The sequence below is a fragment of the Silurus meridionalis genome, chromosome 1 (assembly GCF_014805685.1).
Source record: "Silurus meridionalis isolate SWU-2019-XX chromosome 1, ASM1480568v1, whole genome shotgun sequence".
Classification (NCBI taxonomy): domain Eukaryota; kingdom Metazoa; phylum Chordata; class Actinopteri; order Siluriformes; family Siluridae; genus Silurus; species Silurus meridionalis.
Window position 1 is genome coordinate 14,150,683 of NC_060884.1, and position 23,307 is coordinate 14,173,989.

Consider the following 23,307-nt stretch of genomic DNA (forward strand, 5'->3'; position numbering starts at 1 on the left):
TGAACAAAAACAGTGTAGAAAGTCATACTGTTCTTGGTACAAATGTTAGCATCTACCACAAAGATATGACAGTCACAGCATGATTATATGCAAGAAAAGATAGGAAGAAGTCACACAAGCTAAGTAAAGTACTTCTGGTAGTTTAACTAAAGTGATATTTCAACAATAGTGAAGTGTGTTTTTCAATTAATAATTGGAACAGCTATGCAATTAAAATGAGATCCTCAGGCACAACACAATAGGAAATCTTGGCCTAACCCCATGCACTTATTTCAAAAGACATTAGCATAGGAATTAGATGCTCAAAATAATCGGAACCTATTGCCCCATAAAATCCCAACAGCTGCTCTATTTTGGAATCTAATCAACCACAAAATTGTCTTAACATGTGTAATGGCCAGTAATGTCTTTTTAGTTCTGCCACTTGTCTTCGTATTTGCATGAGTACAGTCCTACCATCAATACCAACAGCATTAGATACTTCCCAAATAATTTAAATGTGTCAAAGCAAAGGGCAGATATTTTCCAGTCAACTTTTCTTTGTACTTGTATTTACATTTTCTTTATTTTTATTTAAATCACTTTGAGTACACCAAATTAATAAGTGTCTGGTTCTGTGCAGTAATAATAAAAATGTAGAAGTTTAAAGTGTGTGGAAGCTTTCTATAGATGCTGTGTGATGTAGTTTTAGTGATCTATCAAAAAGAGTTGAAATATTGTCTTAAGTGAAAACTGTACACTCCACATGTTATTAAGCAGAACTGTTATTCAAAGCATTGCACTGAGATTTTATTTGGTGCCACTGAGACATCATGGTTTCAGGTAGTTCAGGTAGATGGCAACTGCAAGGAGTAAACAAGTAACAAAACCGTGATGCAAGAAACATTAACAACTGACTTGAATGAATAAATAAATAAATAAATACAACCTTTAACATGAGGCTACATGGGCACATACTGTATCCAGTGAAATTGGACAGCTGACTTTTTCCAACCTTTTACTATACAGATGTATTGTACAGGTATTCCTATTAAACTAGTGATGTTAGGGTATTTGTAAAATGACAACTTTAGTCTGTGTTGGTAGTAATTGCAGTAAAATGTACACACCAACAGTAAAACCAAGTGAAGAGAAGACCATTTAAGTCTTTTACCAGATTTGCTATTTAAAGTGGCTTACCCATTGCCATGATCATAAGAAAATGTCCTCTTATTTTATGCCTAAAAAATCCACTAAATGTGAGGTTAATAGCACTTAATTTCTGTTATTGTTAAGGATCAGTCTTAAGGCAACAGTAAAATCTTTAGATATCTTTGACAAGTGTTATTTAATATTTTGAAACACAGTCATTTATATACCGAAATGCAGTCTAAACACATTGCTGGATCATTGAGAATTTTTTAAACCAAATTGATAAATATCTCTTCAAAGTGATTGCGCCATCCATCAGTCATTCAGACAAGTAGCTGTAATTATTTTGGCTTAAGGACAATAGTATATTTTTACTGTATGAAGAAACACTATGAATGAAGATCTTAAAACATTGCACAGTACATGAATACCGGTGGTAGATGAAGTTCACAAACCATGTATTTGAGATATACTGTAGGTAAAATATGACTCCAGTAAAAGTAAAAGTGCTCCCTTAAAACCTTGAGTAAAAGTTCAAAAGTATTCACCTTCAAATATACTTAAGTATCCAAAGGACAATGATTTATTATGGCTATAATGTTCCTATTATTATAATTTTTGTCACAAAACTTGCTTCATCAACTCAGTTTATGTGAAAAGATTCTAATGTTACTCTTAGCACACCAATCTAATAATACTATTCTATCAATGAGTCAAACACTGATTGATATCTAATAAACAAGTTAGAGTCAGGAGTTCCTCCCATCATTTATTACTAATGTTCTGCTTGTTGTTGAACTGACACTGAATTGTATGTTGGTAAAAAGTAGATACCATCAAGCAATCAAAACAAGTTTAAAACAGAGAGTGCGCTCTGCCTTGATTGGTGTCTTGCTAAGTGTTTGACCAGTGAAGTTTTTATCCACTCATAAATAAAAAGGTACAACTGATTTCGCAAAATGTAAAAAAAATATGTAGTTGAGTAAAAAGTAAAACATTTGAAATGAAATAAAGTTAAAGTAAAAGTCTCCCCAAATGGAAATACTTCAATAAAGTAAAGGTTTGGGAAAAAGCTGCTTAAGCACAGTAACGAATTACATTTACTTTGTTACTGTCCACCACTGATTAATGCACATCCTTGACTGTTAGTGAGAATAAATATGTATTTATAAATAAGATCTTGTAAATCACGTCTGTTTATTATTAAGAAAAGTACAATTTTATATGTCATTCCCATCTTTATCCTGAACATGGAAATTCACATAATACTCTATGAAACAGAAAGCCTGGGATTATGTTTGTAAGAGTGAAAGCTCTATTTCAGTCAAGTGCCATTAAAAAAAACGATGAAGCAAACAGCATGTTACTATTAGTTTTGTCACTGTGACACATTTATTTAAACAAAAAAAAGTCCCCAAAAATCATCAAAGATTTCGAAATCTGACTTTCTGCCGATGTCAAAAATATATACTATTAAGACAAATGTTTGTGACCATAATTTTTTTTAAATCCTTTTTGAACATTCTGTTTGTCAGGGTCTGGACATTTTTGGGTTGTTAATTTTTGCCACTGGGCTGTTATCCCCTGTCAAGTCATACTGGAATTGGTGACTTATAACTTGTAATGGAGTACGTTTTCCAGTAAGGTTTTAATAGTTTTACACAAGTAGGATTGTCAGGAAGTCTTTACAGCACAGCTTGTGGTGAAGTTGGTTCCAATTAACCGCAGTCCAGACAGAATTACATTGTGTGGAAGTGTGGAAATAAAGCCATATTGGTTTATTAGGCCTATTGACTGTTTGTACAATTGGGAAGTGGTACTTTAGTGGTCAAGGTGTGGGTTTACTGGTCAGCAGATCCCCACAAGGTCGGGGGTTCAAGCCCTGGTATCACCAAGGTAAAAATTTTATTTTAATTTCACAAAGTAGACAAACTATTAAATTTCAAAATAAAAATAAAAATTTACTTCAACACCATGTAACTCATGTTAATAGTAGGCCAAACAAGTCTTTCAAAAAAGACAAATAAATAAAGCAATCTTTTTAACAGGTCTGTTTAATTAACAAATATATTTACAGTTTAATGTCACAAAGTAGACAAACTATTAGATTTCAAAAGAGAAATGATATCGTTACCTTGGCGATGCCAGGGATTGAACCCAAAAACCTGTGGGCACCTGCTAATTGGGAAACCAACACATTACCTACTGAGCTACTAGTTCCCACATGTGCAAGCAGTCAATAAACCTAATGAACCAACATGGCTTCTTTTCCATACTTCAACAACATGTAACTCACATTAAATATAGGCCAAAAAAGTCTTTCAAAAAAGACAAAGAAATAAAGAAATTTTTTAACGAGCTCTATTTAAGTAACAAATGTATTTACAGTTTAATGTCACAAAGTAGACAATCTATTAGATTTCAATGCAAGTCAAGTCAATAGGCTTTTATTGTAATTTCTACTATACACAGTGGTACACTGCAAAGGTGGGAAGTAACGGAGTACAAATACTTCGTTACTGTACTTAAGTAGATTTTTCTGGTATCAGTACTTTACTCCACTATTTATTTTTCAGACAACTTTTTACTTTTACTCATTACATTTTTACACAAATATCTGTACTTTTTACTTCTTACATTTTCAAAACCGGCTCGTTACTTTAGTTTTAATCCATTGATTTGGTGAAAAAATTTGTTTTTAATTTTCACTGCGCGTCGATTTCAGCCGAACAACTGATTTCCTGTTACTGCGCGTCTTTTTCAATCCGCCGGTGTATAAAGTCCTGACTCTCACTCTTTACGAAGATAAGAATCAGCAGGGCAGAAGGCAGTAAGAAGTTTGGGGTTAACGTGGATGAGACAGAGGGAGTCAGTGATGTAAACATGACTGAGAACAGACACATTCATGATCATCATCATCTTTTCTCTGCTTGTGTTTTATATGTGGATCTTCAGCCTGAATGCGTTCATTCGGTAACAACATATTTAATTCGTTTTGTATTAATATATATATATATATATATATATATATATATATATATATATATATATATATATATATATATATATATATATATATATATATATATTTGGCTGTCAAAATTCAAATTATTTTAAACGGCACTAAATAGTATTAACGCGCCATCAATTTAGCGCGCATTTTTGTTTTTACCATTTTTATAAAAAAAATATAAATACATAAATAAATAACTAAATATAAAAGAGGCAAAATTAAAACCTCCAGCAAAACATACACTTATTCACGACGTTCCTTCTTTAATTAGATATAAAATAAATAATTAAACTCCACCGAAAAATAATTTTAATCAGTAAACTTTTGTTTTATTTTTGCACAAAGTCTCAAATCAAACACCAATTCCGCCATGTTTTACACAATTAATCCTCTGGGTGGCGTTTTGTGGGTTTTTCCCTCATAATGGTGACACGAACTTAAATTACTGTCTTTATTGATCGCACAGATAAAAACAAAACATCATTCAAATCTGTAAAATGTCTATGATTTTATATATATATATATATATATATATATATATATATATATATATATATATATATATATATATATATATATATAAAAGCTTCTTGACTTGAAGAGGTGCACTTTCTCCGGTATCACCTCATTAACTGTCCGTGTGGAAACATAGCAAAAGCTCTTAATGATGTCCACACATCTCTGCACTGTTATAGCCTTTATATTTAATCACTGTACATATGCTTACATATATATCACCTGCTGTAAATATGCTACATATTTATCTGCACTTTTTGCACGATTGCTACTTTTTGCACTTCTGGTAGATGCCAAACTGCATTTCGTTGCTGTGTACCTGTACTATGCAATGACAATAAAGTTCTATCTATCTATCTATCTATCTATCTATCTATCTATCTATCTATCTATCTATCTGTCTGTCTGTCTGTCTGTCTGTCTGTCTGTCTGTCTGTCTGTCTGTCTGTCTGTCTGTCTGTCTGTCAAATATTAATATGATGTGAGGTCCAGTTAACAGCTAAAACGGGTAGAAGTAATAACTACTTTTTACTTAAGTACATGTCAGAGCCAAGACTTCTTTACTTTTACTTAAGTAAAAAGATATAATCAGTACTTCAACTTTTACCTGAGTATTTTAAAACATGAGTATCTGTACTTCTACTTAAGTAATGGATGTGTGTACTTTTGCCACCTCTGGTACACAGTACACAGTAAAAACGAGACAACCTTTCTCCAGAACCCTGGTGCTACAGTAAAAAACAACATAGAGCTACAACACATCACAAGATACCTAAAGTGCATAGAGTGCAACGTAGTTTAAACAGTGCAGACGAAAACAGTACAGACAGACATTGCGGACAAACAACACAAGACAAGACACAAAACCCAAGATAGCGCCCACCAGTAAACCTACTGTATACTTTGATTATACAGTACTGTGCAAGGAGAACTGTAAAAACTATATCTGGGAGTAAATATAAACAGACACAATGCAGTGCAAAAAAAAAAAGCAGTAGCAGCAGTCAAGAGGTGCAAACAACAGCATGTAAACAGTATAGTATAATACAGTCAAAGGTGCAAAAAACAGCAGGTAAACAGTGTATTGCGGTCAAGTATAAATAGTAATAAATAAATGATGGTGGAATGGAATGAGAAGAGTAATGAGTGTGTGTTAAGTTAAGTTGTACAGTTCGGTAACACACATTTGAGTGTGTGTGTGTGTGTGTGTGTTGGTTTTTGTGGTTTATGTGGACATTTGACCTGATTACGTACCGACATTATGGGGACATTTGGGATTATGGGGACAGGACAGGTGTCCTCATAATTCCCGCACTGTGGCTATATATATCTATACTAGAGGAGCTGAAATTCAAAATTTCAGTCCATGTCCATTATACCAAAAAAAAAAAGCAGTAGCAGCAGTCAAGAGGTGCAAACAACAGCATGTAAACAGTATAGTATAATACAGTCAAAGGTGCAAAAACAGCAGGTAAACAGTGTATTGCGGTCAAGTATAAATAGTAATAAATAAATGATGGTGGAATGGAATGAGAAGAGTAATGAGTGTGTGTTAAGTTGTTGTACAGTTCGGTAACACACATTTGAGTGTGTGTGTGTGTGTGTGTTGGTTTTGTGGTTTATGTGGACATTTGACCTGATTACGTACCGACATTATGGGGACATTTGGGATTATGGGGACAGGACAGGTGTCCTCATAATTCCCGCACTGTGGCTATATATATCTATACTAGAGGAGCTGAAATTCAAAATTTCAGTCCATGTCCATTATACCACAAACACCGAAACTGACTTAACACAGTGTAACTTTGGAATTTCGTAGTGCGCCCTGTAGCCCGGAGCCGGTACTGCAATCCGTTCACACATGTGTGAAAATTTGAGCCTTCTGATTGGCTAGCGCTGATTGCCATTTTTCGTTCTGTGATTGGCTGAGACCTACGTCAATTATCCTACGTGTTCCTTTTAAGGGCGGAGTTTCATTAGACTCGGTTTGCCAACACATTGAACAGCCATTATCCAGCCCTTTAAAAGCCAGGTATGATTATAAAGTTCATAAACTTAATGAGTAGACTATTGATATATTCCAAGAGCTCGGTTCCTTGTTGTAAATTAATGTTGTAAGAAATATTTCATTGGAATCTGGAGATTGGGGTGAATTTAGCCTTAATGCATAAATTAAAGCTGGCTAGTTAGCAACATTATCAATGGTTAGTTTTAAAACCTGAGTTGAATAACTAATTACTGATAAATCTTGTACCGAATGCGCACTGTATAAATTTGGGTTTAGTGCGTTTGGCCGAATTAAAATGAAGGGGAAATGTCTGTATGTTAGCATGGATGCTAGCTAATAATAGTCAGTGCTGATAGCCGCGCGCGCATCCTCGCGGCTCTTTAAACGCGTTCGCTCCGGCCACAGAGCGCGTGCAGTGTTGTAAGGTGAGCTGCTGGGCATACAGCACCCGGACTGCTTACAAACTACTGAGAACTGCTTTTAATTATTTTATTTAAGGCTGTATGCTATTTAATGTCGCTAGAACATCACTTCCGGTTAGCGCGTGCAGTGTTGTAAGGTGAGCTGTTGTACACACAGCACCCGGACTGCTTACAAACTACTCAGAACTGCTTTTAATTGTTATTATTTTGTTTATTATAAGGCTGTATGCTATTTAATGTCACTAGAACATCACTTCCGGTTAGCGCGTGCGACCGGAAACAGCTGAGTGCGTGCGGCGCGGGAGTTACATGGCTGAGTTTGGAGCGGTGGTGAGGGTCTGAGTGTGAGATAGAGATGATGGTACAGTGTGTAAACACTGCTGTATCACTGTGAGGGTGTAAATAACCCCTGATACTCTTCACTCATAACTCAGTAATACTGTAGTCAGAAGTAAAGCAGAATGAACACATCAGAAGTCTGATATCTTTGAGTGTCAGTGTGATGGAGAGTTTAAATCCCAGCTCTCCTCAGCATTGTCCCATGCTCTATCACTGGACATGTTTTACATAAACACCACTTATATTAACAATTTAAGGTTTTAGTTTAAATAAACACTCATTTCTGTGGGGAAGAACAGCATCATTTTAACATGGCTGAGATGAGCGCAGAAGAAGAAAAGAACATCCAAAGCAGGAGACGGAGTATTACACATCTGCTGGGAAAGACAAACCTGGAAATATATAAATTCAGATAAAGGTAAGGGTCCATTCACACATGCCATCCTATGTTCCTTTTGACCTAGACTGCTTTCATTAACAGACAGGGCATTAGGATAAAACTGGTGTGAAGTTCACGACTGGATTAATATTTCATTTTTTCTTATTCAGGGTGTGGAGTATTCAGTTCAGTCCCTTTTGATGAGGGAGACCTCTTTAACCTCGCAACAGCAGACACTCTGGCAATCATCGAACACAGTAAACAGGTAATATATATTTTTTTACAGTTGTGAAATTATATTGAGCTCTTATTATATCTTATAAATCTGTATGTACTGTGTATGCCTGAGACCTGTTTCATTGTATATCAGGGCTTTAGTGATTTACATGTGTTTTGTGTTTATTGGCGTGTGTATGTAACAGACATGGTTTAGCAGTACACTGGGTATATGGGGACGTTGTTGTAATGTGATAGTCAATGTACATAAGCAGCTGTGTGTATAGTGTCTGACAGAAACCTGGTCTCGAGGGACTTCACTTTATAAAGTTATTGTATGAGCACCATTAACTTTATTAAATTAATTTCTCTTAAATTTGCATCTTATAGATGTAGACTTACTGACTATTGTACTTCCTTATCCCTCAGAGGTAAGGGTTTGTTACAGAAGCACCAAATAGCAGATGTGACCTGGGTGATTGTATATCATGAGAACAAAAGTGACCCAAATATTATAGTATAGTTAAGGCAGCAATGTTCTTGCTGGGTGTAAATAATATACCATATATACAGTGTGCTTTGCTAATGTACTGTATATACAGTGCATAAAATCACCCCAAAAGCCTGACATAGACCTTATAGAGTATCTGTAAATTGCAATAGTAAAGGAAGTGGCAGATTGTTGTTGCTCTAATAAAAATAAAAGGAATATTTGTTGATTCAATCTTGGTGGAAACTACTGGAATTTTCACAGAAACAGTTTTATGCATAGTCATTTGTAGAACTAGCAGTTCTGCAAAACCTAGTATGTCGGACTAAATACTAAGACCTTGTTTGCGATTGTTAATAATACAATTGCTGGTGATCCAAATGCTTTTTTTTTTAAATATTTCTAAACATACCAATCTGTTTGAAATTAATGTCTTGGTTTGATATGGTTGCTAATGCAGTAAAATTAATTGCATTAAAATGTGACTTAAGTATCAAATACATTCTAGGGCTACTTAATGTTTATAACAAATGTGAGAAAGATTTCTTGTTTCTGTTTTTAGAATGTAGCTGAAAACATTAGAGGTTACTGCAGTAGATGAGTTGGAGGCTGCTGATCCAGGAGAAGAGTGAGAAAAGGTAATTTATAAAAATCATATTCTGATTATTTATTCCCAAAATGTTGCAGGTACTTTGCATTGTTTTAGTATGTTTTTATCAGTACGTATTGTCTCTCTTAGTCACTGGGAGAGATTGACTGGATGGGTGAACACTATCTGTGAACCATGTCTTGAGATCAAAATGACTGAGATTTTGTGTGCAGTTTTAGGTGCTGGGGTTAGGATTGAGTTAGTCTGTGTGTATGTAGTGTGTATGGCTGAGACCTGTTTTATGAGAACACTGTGTCTAATAAGGACATGCATAGACCATCATGTAAGAGTCCTCTACCAAAGGAGTATTAGTGTGTCCGTGTGTTTGACAAATACATGGTATATCAGGGCTTTAGTGATGTACATGTTTAGTGTTTATCTGAGTGTATATGGAACAGACATGGTTTAGCAGTACACTGGGTATATGGGGACGTTGTCAATGTACATAAGCAGCTGTGTGTATAGTGTCTGACAGAAACCTGGTCTCGAGGGACTTCACTTTATAAAGTTATTTTATGAGCACCATTAACTTTATTAAATTAATTTCTCTTAAATTTGCATCTTATAGATGTAGACTTACTGACTATTGTACTTCCTTATCCCTCAGAGGTAAGGGTTTGTTACAGAAGCGCCACATAGCAGATTTGTTGTACCTTGTAGTAATGTGATAGTCAATGTACATCATCAGCTGTGTGTATAGTGTCTGACAGAAACCTGGTCTCGAGGGACTTCACTTTATAAAGTTATTGTATGAGCACCATAAACTTTATTAAATTAATTTCTTTCAAATTTGCATCTTATAGATGTAGACTTACTGACTATTGTACTTCCTTATCCCTCAGAGGTAAGGGTTTGTTACAGAAGCACCACATAGCAGATGTGACCTGGGTGATTGTATATCATGAGAACAAAAGTGACCCAAATAGATTATAGTTAATGCATCATGCGTATTATTATATTGCTGGGTGTCAATTATATGGGTGCAAATTAATAGAGAGCCAAAAGATTATGAAAAGTAAAAAAATATTTATATATTGTTAATTATGTCCAAATGATAGTCCAAATGTGTTAACCTGGTTAAGAAGATGCTACAGCCAGGCTTACATTGTCTGATTTTTGGAATAACTCCAATATTTTACTGCTGTCTGTACATCAGATAGTCAGTGGAATGCGAGCGTAAATTTGAAACGTTAGTGAAGCTAAATGTATGTTTAAAATCAAAAATGCTTTGAGAATCTAATTGGTTTGTGTCCAGCCTAAAGGGAGGTAATAGCCATTAAAATATCCCTGGACAGGTCCATATAAAAGCATTTAGTTTTGTCTATTTTAGATTACCATTGTAAAGGGCCAATCTAAGCCTAAGAAACAGGATTCAAAAGAACTTTGTGAAAAGACAAAAAAGTAAGGTTGCCTGATAGACATTATTTTTGTCATAAGAAATTCTGTTAAATAATTATAAACTGAGTATTTGTTTTGGTTATGTTTTTAAATATGTACTGAACAGTATCTTACAATAACAAAAACAGTTCTTGAACAAAAGAAAATATGACAAAGGTTTATATTGATAATTTGTATATCATATTACTGTTCAGTAGAATATACAAAAACCTTGTTATTTTATCACCTCAGCTTTGAAATTAAAGGTATGCATTTAAATTGTAAAATTGAGTCCTTGATATGTCCTGTGTAGAATTAGGCTAGTATTAAGGCATCAAGATAAATTGGTGAAAATCTTTAATGTTATGATTATTCAAATCGATGAGCTTTTAGTTACAAACGAAACATACAGTAGTATTAATTTTGCATCTGCTTTTAAGATAAACTCAACATTGATGCTAGTGATGGAAGTGACTCTGAGAGTGGGGCTGATGCTGCGAATTTGGATGCTTCCTGAAGACACCAGCACAGATCAGTAGGTTTTCTAACCTGTTCTAACCATGTTTAATATGCGCCATAATATGTCAGTCCACACTGCTAATGTACTCAATGATGATTTCTTTTTTACAGGGATGTGAAGCAATCGGACACCAGAAGAGGAAAATGGTTTGCGTTGCATTTTTTTAGGTTATGATTTTTCAGGATTTTTCAGGACACTTTTTTCAATATATTAATTAGCAATAAGAATTTATATTACAAAAGGTAACATTATTCACATTTATTTGCTATTTATAGTCCTAAACAAACCTCTGCCATCATACCTCTTTCACTTACTGTCTGTGGTTATGTTTGCATACACTCATTGATACAATTGAGTTCTTCGATGTCCCATCTACATTTATGGCAATAGCAAACTCCCATTCCCAGAGCGACGTAGAAAAAGCTTTGGAGTTCCCATCAAGAAATGTACACACCAGGCATAACGTTATGATCTTATAACGTTATGACTAGTGATTGAATAACACTAGCTCTTTATTATGGCAGCTGATCGTGGGTGGGATTTATTAGGATTGTAATTAGCTTTACAATTTTCCTCATTTTAAATTGGTTTAAGTGTCTTTATGTAATTCATTTGTATATCTAGCTCTCTGCAAGCTTTATATAACACTGAGCATTTTGGAGATTTCACTATGCACTAAACATTCAAATATCTAAACATCTTGGTTATCAAATTTCATTTATAATGGGTTTTTGGTTAGTTTGTTTATGAATATTTTGCAGAGACTAAAAACTCTAAAAGAAGTCCCGAAAACTACAAGGAAAGGACTTGTTCTTTTAAGTCACTGATGTCTTGATAGTGCACCATGCTGTCAAGTCTGTGTTTGTGTGTGTCAGAGGGCCAATAAAACATGCCTGTCCCTTCAATACTGTGTGATGTCTTGTTTGTGTATTGTTAAAACCAATGTCCTGATAAAGCCCGTATGTCCTTACAAACACTATTTTTGTCAGAAGGCGGGACATTCCGAGCAGGTCCTCATATACAACCATAATGTCAGGTCTTTATATAAATTGTTTAAATTTGTGTAAAGTAATTCTGAAGTGAAATTTGTTTTCCTCAGAGCTGATTAGATTTTTTGACATTTGTAGCATCACTGTAGCACAAGGGGAAGGGTGGGTACCTTTAAACCATGGTACAACTTGTTTACCAGGCAAAGTCCACCTAATACATAAAACCAGTATGTGTGTGTGTGTGTGTGTGTGTGTGTGTGTGTGTGTGTGTATGTGTGTGTGTGTGTGTGTGTGTGTGTGTGTGTGTGTGTGTGTGTGAGTTCCATTTCAGTTCTGTGTATTGAGGAGCCTGATGGCTTGCGGGAAAAAAATTTTGCACAGTCTTGATGTGGTGGCCGGAATACTTCGGAACCGTTTTCCTGATGGCCGGAGAGTGAAAAGTGTGTGTGCCGGGTGTGTGGGGTCGTCCACAATGCTGTTGGCTTTGCAGATGCAGCGTGTGGTGTAAATGTGCATAATAGAGGAGAGTAAGATTTGTTTGTCCTACTTTTAATATGTTACATAGTGTTGAAGCTCTGGGGGTAAGGTGTTGGTTTACCTATCAGCAGGTCCCCACAAGTTTGGAGGTTTAAGCAGCAACATCGCCAAGGTAAAATTTCTCTTTTGAAATGTAATAGTTTGTCTACTTTGTGACATTAAACTGTACATCTATTTGTTAATTAAAGAGACCTGTTTAAAAGATTGCTTTATTTCTTAGGTTTTTTTTTTTTTTTTAGATTTGTTTGGCCTACGTTTAATATGAGTTATATGGTGTTGAAGTATGGAAAAGAAGCCATGTTAGGTCATTAGGCCTATTGACTGCCTGCTTAAGCGGGAATTGGTAGCTCACTGTGTAAGTTGTTGGTTTACCGGTCAACAGGTGCCCACAAGGTCAGCGGTTCAAACCCCGGCATCAACAAGTTAAACGTTTTATTTCTCGCTTGAAATCTAATAGTTGTCTACTTTGTGACAATAAACTGTACATCTATTTGTTAAATAAAGATACCTGTTTCAAAGATTGCTTTATTTCTTTGTCTTTTTTTGAAAGACTTGTTTGGCCTACGTTTAATATGAGTTACATGGTGTTGAAGTCTGGAAAAGAAGCCATGTTGGTTCATTAGGCCTATTGACTGCTTGCCTTCATATATTGTTGGTATATTTGTCTTGGTATTTTTGTTGTAGTATATTCGTCTTTATATTTGTCTTGGGATAATCGTCTTTTATATTGGTTTTGGTATTTGTCTGTCTTGATATTTGTATTTGAATCAGGATCTGCTTGGGTTTGTTTGTTGTTCTGTTTGGTGAGTGTCTTTATATTTTGGTCGATTTCCTTGAGTCTCCTGTTTTCTCAAGTTTTCCGTAGTCTCCTGTTTTCTCTAGTCTACTGGCTTTTTCTGTTTTTCCGATTATTTTGTCTTCCCATGTCTCCTGGTACCTCCTGTCTTCCAGAGTTTCCCTGTTCATTGGTGTCTTCTGGCTTCCCGAGTCTCCTGGCTTTTCCTGTTCTCTCAAGTTTTTCCAAGTCTCCTGGTACAGTACCTCCTGTCTTCCCGAGTGTCTTTGTTCTGTCTTGACATTACTTAGATTTTATTTAGTCTTTTTTTTTATTATTTTTGTGTTTATTTTTGGTTCTCTTTTCTCAAGCTTGTTTGTTGGACTTATTATTTTTTATTAAAAGAAATCATGCCTGCTGGAGTGTCTGCCACTCGCTCTAGCGACCTGACACCATTATAATAACCACTACTCTGGGAAGATGTTCCACTAGATTTTGGAGTGTGGTTGTGGAGATTTGTGCTCATTTGGCTACAAGTGCTTAAGTGAAGTCAAGTACTGATGTAGGGTGAGGAGGCCTGGGGTGCACTCAGTGTTCCAGTTAATTTCGAAGGTATTCAGTAGGTTTGAGGTTGGAGCTCTATAGCAGGTCACTCCAGATCTTTCACTTCAACCCATTTAAATCATATATTTCCGGATGATAAGCACAGGCACATTACCATGCTGAAACAGTTTTGGTGTCATGTGTCCCAATACTTTTCTCCATATAATGTATCACTTGGCAGAAGAAAATGTGTTTAACCCTTTATAAACTGTTTGGGTCAAATTTGATAAACGACAGCAGTGAAACTTAATTAATTGTACACTGTAAAAAATTATTTTGGTGGGTGGTAAATATTACCCTTGCCAATAGTGTACCATAACGAGCTAGCTAAAAACACATTTTCTCTTGTGCTAATGTTAAAAATGTGCTTTTTCCGCATTATTAAAGCGCTAATGGTACTGCAAGAAGGCGATTTCGAAACTTTTACCTGTGCTATTATATTCTAATCTAAGTTTTATTAAGGTACCCGAAAGGTAGATAGTAACATAGCTAACTCATATAGCTAGCTGTGTGTGACTCCATTAGCCAATGTTTAGGCTAACTGAAAGTTTACCAGAAAGCACGTTTAAATGTTAAAATGTAAGTGTGGTGGGTAAGACAAAAAGTTTGGTGTTAAGCTTTAGCTACAGCATTTAAATTATAATTTTAAAGTTGTGCTTAGGAAATGACGTTCGTCACGACAACAAATGTTATTTTCATTTTAAAAAAATAGCCATATGGATATAAATGTCAGTTATTTAATGTCATAGCAGAAATCTAAAAAATGTTTTAGATTTCAACACTATAGTGTATTCAGCAATTGTGCATAAATTAAGCCTACAATTGTCCACTCCATTATACAAAAATCCTGAGTAGGCTTAATTTATGCACAATTGCTGAATACACTATAGTGTTGAAATCTAAAACATTGTTTTGTTTTGTTTTTTATTTAAAAAAAAATGCTTAGAAATTAAAAAATGCGTGTCATTAAAATGCATCTCTTTACAGTCTCATAGTATTAAGAATTAAAGGGATGCAGTGCTCTCCTGCCTCATTGAGTACCTAGGGGAGCCACAAGAAGAGCTCTTCCAAGACTCCCAGGTAAGTTACAAAATGACCAATATACACAAGGTGTTTACAGACAGCCTCATAAACGAACAGTTTTCTCATTTACAGCATGTGGTTAGATTGATAAATGTTATTGGGTTCAAGCATTACATTTTTCTTTTAACTTATTGCTTGCATTAAAGTTTATTGTTGTTTATTTCTGCCAGTTAATCATGAAAAATGACCAGGAGGGCCAAACAGAACAAACTATGAAGGTGCTTTTGATCCATAATCCCATGGCTGAGGACGATCCAGTAGACATATCTATTGTGATAGAGGGCATCCAAGTGATCAGTGGGTGTGGATACAAAACCAAGGCATGCATGTTGTTGATAGGATTAATCTATGGCCTCAACCTTGAATATCCCAAGAAGCTCAAGAATACTTTTGAAGTATTTCAAAAACTTATTTTGGAGCTAGATGGAGGCAAGTGTCTCAAGAAGGTTCACAGCCTCAAAATTAAACTCATGGAATAGACTGCTTCTTGCCTTTTTTGTTGTTGTTAATGTCAAAATGTTTTGAAATGTATCTCTTTGTATACATAAAAAATACATCTATTTAAGTATTAGTGTCTCAGGATACAGTAATTGGTCAATTTCAAATAGATGTTATTTGGATAAATAGGCTTCCTAAGCGTCCCAAGTTTAATTAATGGACAAGTAGACACACTATTTAAGCAATGTTAGCCTAATTTTTTTTATTTGTATTTTTATAATGCTGTTTGAAGGAAAAAACTCAATTTCTTGTGATCAAGATTTGAATATGTTTTTGTTGAATATGCAAAGAATCATTTGTTTGATTTTTGGTTGTTTATTAAAAAATTCATGATCTACTGTTTCTGATAACTTTTTAATGTTATTAGTAAGTTTACCTTCCTGATTCAATAATGGTTAGTCATATAGGTTAATTAATAACAGCAATTATTAAATACATTGAAAAAATACAATGGTGTTAATAATACTCACTTTCAATAAGTAATTCATTTTCTAATATTATGAATAGATTTTCCCTCATTTCAATTGCCATGTTATAGCTGATTTATTTAGGTACTCTTTACGAACAGTATAGGGTGAAATTTACCCAAACAGACTGAATGCAAATTGTTACCTCACATTTTTTTGGGTAGATTCTATAGGTAATTTTTTACAGTGTACAATGAGGCTGTTCTGAGTCAAATTTGAACATTAAACATTTGGATAGTGTTGACTAAACTGCCATTTTCAAAATGTTTTTAACATTTTTATATTCAGTGAAATATATTTTACATGTTCAATCATTACGGCAGTTATGTTTTCATCTCGTATGTCCGATATAATGTTTAAAAGCAGAAGTTTGTCTTTGTAAATGAGTGAAAAAATAGTCCCCTTTAATAAACACATTAATTTATAATTATTCACCCATTTATTAATGTCAGATAGGCTAATCATAATAATCATTAAATAGATTTGTAGTTTAGAATTTGGTATAAATAAAAAAAGAAAAGATTCTTGGGCAATACTGTGAAGATATATTTATATAAGGTATATAATATGTATTATAAATTTGCATACATTAATATATAATTTTATATAATTAATAATTAATGATATAATTATATATAATTAAATTAATAATACACAGGTTTCATGCAATTTGATATAGACGCTAGAATTAATATATAGATTACTGTTTCTTACTATAAGCTGCGAATGTATTTCTTTGGCTGGCATTTAAACCACCATTCACAATCCTAGTATTGTACTGACTTTATAACCTATTGCACCTCTTCTGTCCCAGTAATTGTTGAGCTATATTCAAGACATGTGCTTGGTAAAACTGTAATCAGAAAGCCTGGATGTGACAAATACAGTACATCCTGCAATGTTTGTTTGGTTATAGTTAATTGTTTATTACACAGTCAAAAAACAAGCCAAATTATGTACTTTATTTTTTTTAATTATTATTTTTTTTAAATTAAAAGTATTGAGACATGACTCCTGGAGAGTTATAGAGAATTCATCAGGGGCATTCAATTTACCAAGACAGAGTATTCTAGGGTGCACAATCTTAACCCACATGAGGAAACTGCTTTTAAATGGTTTACTTCTGGTTCTTTGCTAATAAGTTTAGCCCGGTGTCCTTCCGGGTGTATATATTATTTTCAATGTGTATTCGGCTGAAACCGACCGACTGCTATAGAATGATGTCTGGTGATAAAGTATTCTGATGTGGTGCATCAAAATGACAAAACCAAAGCAAATAAGCCAATATATGTATAACATTTCTTCTTTCTGCCAGCAGAGGTCATGCAACCTTAATTTTACTTCTTTTTACTTAATAGTTTTGCTTAATAAAACCTGATAAAATTTCAATCATTATATCTCTATCACCATACACACAGATTTTTTCACTGAGCGGATCACTTTCATAAAAGTCAAGTTTGCATTAAATCCACATGATACTCCATTTTGTAATTTATCAAATATTTAGTCAGTCATTCAGTCCTCAGAGGATAATTGAGCATGTGAAGCAAGTTGTCAAGTCCTCGAAAAGGTTTTTCCACATTTATCTGTAAATCAAACTGGACTTTTTAAATTTCATCAGCCTTCAGTTTCCTTTTTAGGATGCACCAAGATTTTTAGGATGCTAAAGAGTTAAATCATTTTGACTTTTCATTTGCATAGCATTTCTGAACCTTGTATACATTGCCACATTATGTTGGGATTTCTCATGCTATGCCTAGGTTATTTTAAAGCTCAATGTATTAGGAAATAAAAGTGAAAAAGCTTTATTCTGTGACCATCAAGGAATCAATAAAGTTTATTAATACCATATGCATTTTTATTTTATAGTATTTTTTTATAAGGAACCTATTGACACTGGCTTTGCTATTTTTTTTGTTTGTTTGATTGTTTGTTTTAAAAAAAAAAAAAAACTTTATACATTGTAATGAATTAAAATGGAAAAAAACATGAAATTTTTTCCCTAGTACAGATATGTGAAAAAAAATATCTTCATCTAAATGCGTGAGAGAACTAGATTAATAGATAAAAAAATAAAAAAATAAATCTCCAGGCTGTATAATACAATCAACAATGTACCTTATTGAGTTAAACCTCAAATGGTTTAGTAATATGTATGTATCACTTTGACTATTGTCAACAGTGCTCCATTTGTTCTATGGCTCATTCCCCATAGGCTGCCTGAGGATTTTTTTCCATAAGTACAGGTTACAGGGGACATAGGGTGCACAGTACTTGTGCTCCTTTAGTTCAGCAGCGTAAGCAATGTAACCAGAAAATAATCGAATCAAAAGCAACATCTTTTAAACCATTGAATTATTGGGTTTATAGATGATTAGATGCCTTTTCTAAAATGACATTAAATCAAATTAAAGCGACTAGTAAGAGAAAGCACTCTTTTCAGCTATGTGTCACTTTGTTGGGAGCAGAACATTCTAGGTCAGTTCTCAAGGGAGCCGACTGCGCAGATTGGATTAGCAATGTCAATGCGAACGCTCTGCTTCCACAGCACACTCTTCAAGGAGGGTGCTCCTGCTCCTCGTGGTTCTCCTCAAAGTGGCATTTGAGGACCGAGGGCTTGCAGGTGGACCTAGCACCCAAGGGTTTGGAGACAGGCTTGTCCCTTCCTCCTTCCTCACCTGCTGGATCCAGCGTTCCCTTGCAAGGTTTAGAAGCATGCCTTTTGGTTGGTTTCTTCCAGTTGTGATGAGAGCACCCAGCTCAGCCACTCTTCCTTTGAGGAGGGGGACGGGATGAATGTCGGCGAGTCGTCAGACACACCCCCTCAGCTAGTCCTATTTGAGGAGCTATTGGAGGTGTTGACCCAAGCAGTTGACAACCTAGACATCAAGTGGCTGGCTAATCAGCAGAAAGCTTGTCCGTCCAGTAAGCTCGACGAGCACTTTCTGCAACCTGCATCACTGACTCCATGCCAGGGTCTGCGTTTTTTTCCCTGAACTGCACACCGAGGTGTCCAGGTCTTGGGCTAAGCCTTACTCAGCCATCCTCTTCAGTCCAAAGGTCTCCAAAGAATTCCGAGAGCTTCACTGAGCGGCAGATTTAGCTTTCAGGGTGACTAAAAAAACCGCTAGGGCCATTGGCTGGTCCATGGAAACCCTGGTGTCTATGGAAAGGCACTTATGGCTCACCCTGTTAGACATTTATGACAGGGATAAGGCTGTGCTGCTGGATGCCCCTCTGGTGCTGAGTGGCCTGTTCGGCGATGGTGTCAATCGCTAATTCGGCGATCGCTAGGCCGAATAGAAGATACAGGATCATCTGGGGACTGTGGCAGGAAGGGGGTGCTGTGTACCTCAGTATATGGTGCCCACTCCGCCCGGCTGCCCTCAGGTTTTGTCTCAAATCAGGTCTGAGGACTGGTTTGTCACGATAGATCAGAAGTATGCATACTTTCATGTAACCATCCTTTCTTCTCACAGGAAGTTACTGGAGTTTGCTTTTGGAACCGAAGCTTACTAATTCTGGGTCCTTCCGTTTGGTCTTGCTTCAGAAAATGTGTGGATGCGGCAGTGGTCCAGCTAAGACTTCAGGGTGTCCATTTTCTAAATGACATCTACATTTGACGTTTGATATTAGCTCAATTGGAGCAGCTAGCAGTCCAGCATCGAGATGTCATTAAGGAGGCTGCGTTTACAGCTGAACGCCTTTCTCCACCACAGAGAACCACCTATTTAGGCGTAGTATGGGATTCAACCCTCATGCGGGCGCAGTTGTCCTCTGCTCATGTTGAATAAATCCTCACGGCCGTCAAGAGAGTCAGAGAAGGCCAGTCACTCACTGTGATGCAGTTTCAAAGACTGGTGAGTCTGATTGCAGCAGCGTCCAATATGGTTCCACTTGGCCTCCTGCATATTAAACCCCTCTAGTGGTGGCTTAGGACCCACGGGTTCTCTTGTTCAGTCCCATTCAATCAAGGTCACATGGCAGGCCTTCCTGCATTAGATGTGTGGAGAGATCCCGAGTTCCAGTCTCAACATCCCCATGCTGGGAGTTCCTGGTCATCACATAACGCTTACGACAGACGTGTCCCTCATGGGGTGGGGGTGGTCATGAGTCTAGTTCTCTGGGGAAGGCCCTATCGGATGTGACATATCAATTGCCTAGAGATGCTGGCTGTGCTTAAAACTTTAAAGCATTTCCTACCAGACCTCAGAGGCCAACATGTGTTGGTCTGTACAAACAACACTTTGGTGGTTTCCTACATAAACCACTAGGGGGTGTCTGTGATCTTGCCTGCCTTTCAAACTGGCATGCCAAATCCTCATGTGGGCCCGGGGAAGCTGCTTTCCTTAAAGGCAGCGTATATCCCAGGCCACTTAAACGAGGGAGCAGACACCCTCCGAGACAGGGGCCGAGGCCCGGGAAATGGCGACTCCACCCGGATGTGGTAAAGCAAATATGGGAGATATTTTACAGAGCAAAGGTTGACCTGTTTGCGACTCAAGAGACATCACACTGTCCCCTCTGGTTCTCCCTAACACCCCCAGCCCCTCTAGGTCTGGATGCCATGGTACAGGCGTAGCCGAGGCTGCACCTGTATGCCTTCCCTCTCATGATGGATCTTCTCTTTCAGGCATGGGGCACAGTAATTCATCCCTGCCCTGAGCTGTGGAGGCTGTGGCTCTAGCCCTTAAACCTCTGGTCTCTCCACTGAGGTGGTAGAGACCATCCTTTAATCAAGCGCTCCCTCCACAAGGAGGTTGTACACCACAAGTTGGCACCTGTTCATGGTATGGTGTGAACACCACGGCTTAGATCCAGTTAACTGACCGGTCAGCCCAGTGCTGGAACACCCTGAAGGTTTACATTTCTGCCATTGCAGCCTATCATGCCCGCCCTTGCGGGGCATTCGCTGGGTAAGTACCCATTGGTGACACATTTTCTCTGTGGTACCCGGAGGCTTAGCCTCCCTTTGAGCCATTGCCCGAGGTGCCTTTGAGGGTCCTCACAGTCAATACTGTGTTTCTCTTGGCCATCTTCTCTCAAAAGAGTAGGGGATCTTAAGGCTTTCTATGTGGCCCCTTCTTTCCTGGAATTTACTCCAGGCAGGGCCAGTGCCTTTCTGTGTGTTCCCAAGGTACCCTCTGTCATTCCACCACCTGTTATGCTCCAGGCATTCTTTCCTTGTCAAGCATGGAAATGGCATCCATCTTGCAAACACATATAAGGTCGCCGAAAACCTCCAATCTGTGCCAGATTGTCTTTAAGGCTTGCTTTGATTACACTGCACCTTTTTGCCCTGAAATATGTAACCTTCAGTTACTGACCTGTTTCCGCCTGACTATTCTCATCTCCGGCCTTTTCGGTCAGTTTCCCCGACTCTTCCCTCCACGGATCTCTGCTGAACGCGCTCCGATTCTTGACTCTGCTCTGCTTGCGCTCAACGAGCTCCGGTTCTCGGCTCGGCTCGGCTCTGCTCACATATAATGCGCTCTGGTTCTTGGCTCTGCTTGCGTTCAATGCGCTCCGGTTCTCGGCTCGGCTCTGCTCACGCTCAACGCGCTCCGACTTCCAGCTCACCATCCTCACGCTTTATATGCTTCGGCTCCCGACTCGGCTAGACCTTAATAGCTGACAAGACCCTCCAAGACATCTGCAGCGCTGTGGGCTAGTCCACCCCGCTGACCTTTGTCAGGTTTTATAGCCTTGACCTTAGTGCCACTCCTGTCTCTCTGTCCTTTGACCTAGATGTGCCCATCCACAGTAGGCAGGGATTGTTCAGCCTGGCGTTATTGGACTCACGTTTCAAAACCGTTGTTGACGCAGCTTGAGTTCCTGAAGTGGAACATCTCAAGGTTACGTATGTAACCATGGTTCCCTAAGGGAACGAGACATTGCGTCTCCATGCCACACTGCCTGCATCCCTGCAGCGCTTCCTTCCCTTTTAGAAGCTAGCACCAGTTCCACTCCATGTGCTTATAGATTTCTGGTCATGACGTCGCCCCACTGGTGACGCCACACTTTCCATTGGACTGATTACACACGACTCAGAGCGTAGACAACGCAGAAGCTTTCCCAAAGCATTATTGATGCAGCGTCTCATCCCATCGGGGGAACCATGGTTACATACGTAACCTGGAGACGTTCCTGGTGTACATTTTGTGCTTTGTACAGCAACCACTAGGCAGTGCATCCACATTTCTGTTAAAGGTGTTTGTGACAATTGTTGCAGAGCATCATCAAACCAAGATCCCAGTGTGGGACCTTGCAATTGCTTTTTGAGTCTTTTAAGACTTCTTTCAGGAGACCATGTAGAATCCCAAACTAGATTCGAACTCTTTATTAGTGATACCTGTAGCCAAAAGAGTTGGTAAAACCACATGGCTTTTGAGTGAAAAATCCCTGACCAATTTATAAGGCAGCGGTCCAAAAAGTAGACCTATGTAACTATTTGCACTAGACTGTGGGTGATGATCAAATCAATTGTTTGCCATAACAGGAATGCACAATCATGTTGTCTGTCTGACTGGCCTACTTTCTGGAGGATGGCATCATCTTAGTCTATCAGTACCAAGACTCAACATTTAAGAAAGAGCAAATGTCTTTTATCTTATAACAGCTTTCTAGTTCAGTCTTCATGTGTTCCCATTCCACATGGCATTAGGGTTCTTGATCTTAAAAACAGCAAGAATATGGCAGGGTATTGATGAGATGATGGCAGAAAATGCTGGCTAATTTATATAGGTATGTTATACCTTTTTATATTTTTATGTATACAAAGTAATATAGTACATTTGTGGCTTTATTGAAGATCTTGTTTGACAAACAAAAAGGTGTCCACGATTTGCACCATCTTTTGTGGTTATCTGCTGTTCTTAGATAAAATCTTTTTAGTGACCTCTTTTGTTATGATATCTTTTTTTTTCACTACCTTTTCTATTCCTATCAATTTTATTCAAATGCTAGCTAAAATTACTATTTGCACATTTCTCCCTGCATAATAGATTAGTAACATAACTCATTTTGTGTGCATCCAACAATATGTGGTTGTGGCTGCACTCTGCTCTAGTTTACTCTGGCTTGCGTTGTACATTGGAACACTCTGGGTCAACTGGCAGGCCAGGCCATAGGAAAATCCCCTGTTGCTTCTAAACACCAGACCATGAGTAAATGTGTAATGAAACAGAATTACGAACTCATATATAACCATACATAAACATGTATGCATTTATTATTTAATTCCCAAATATGTTCCAGATACATAAAAAATACATTGGTAACATTGCTATTGT

The 23,307-nt window shown here is 37.1% G+C and overlaps 1 long non-coding RNA gene across 1 annotated transcript; it reads left to right on the top strand.

Moving 5' to 3' along the window:
• The first annotated feature begins 12,454 nt into the window (after positions 1-12,454).
• On the top strand, positions 12,455-15,886 carry LOC124394892. The gene is made up of 2 exons (XR_006927572.1): positions 12,455-15,047; positions 15,221-15,886. It is a non-coding gene; the product is annotated as an uncharacterized LOC124394892 (long non-coding RNA).
• The last annotated feature ends 7,421 nt before the right edge of the window (positions 15,887-23,307 follow it).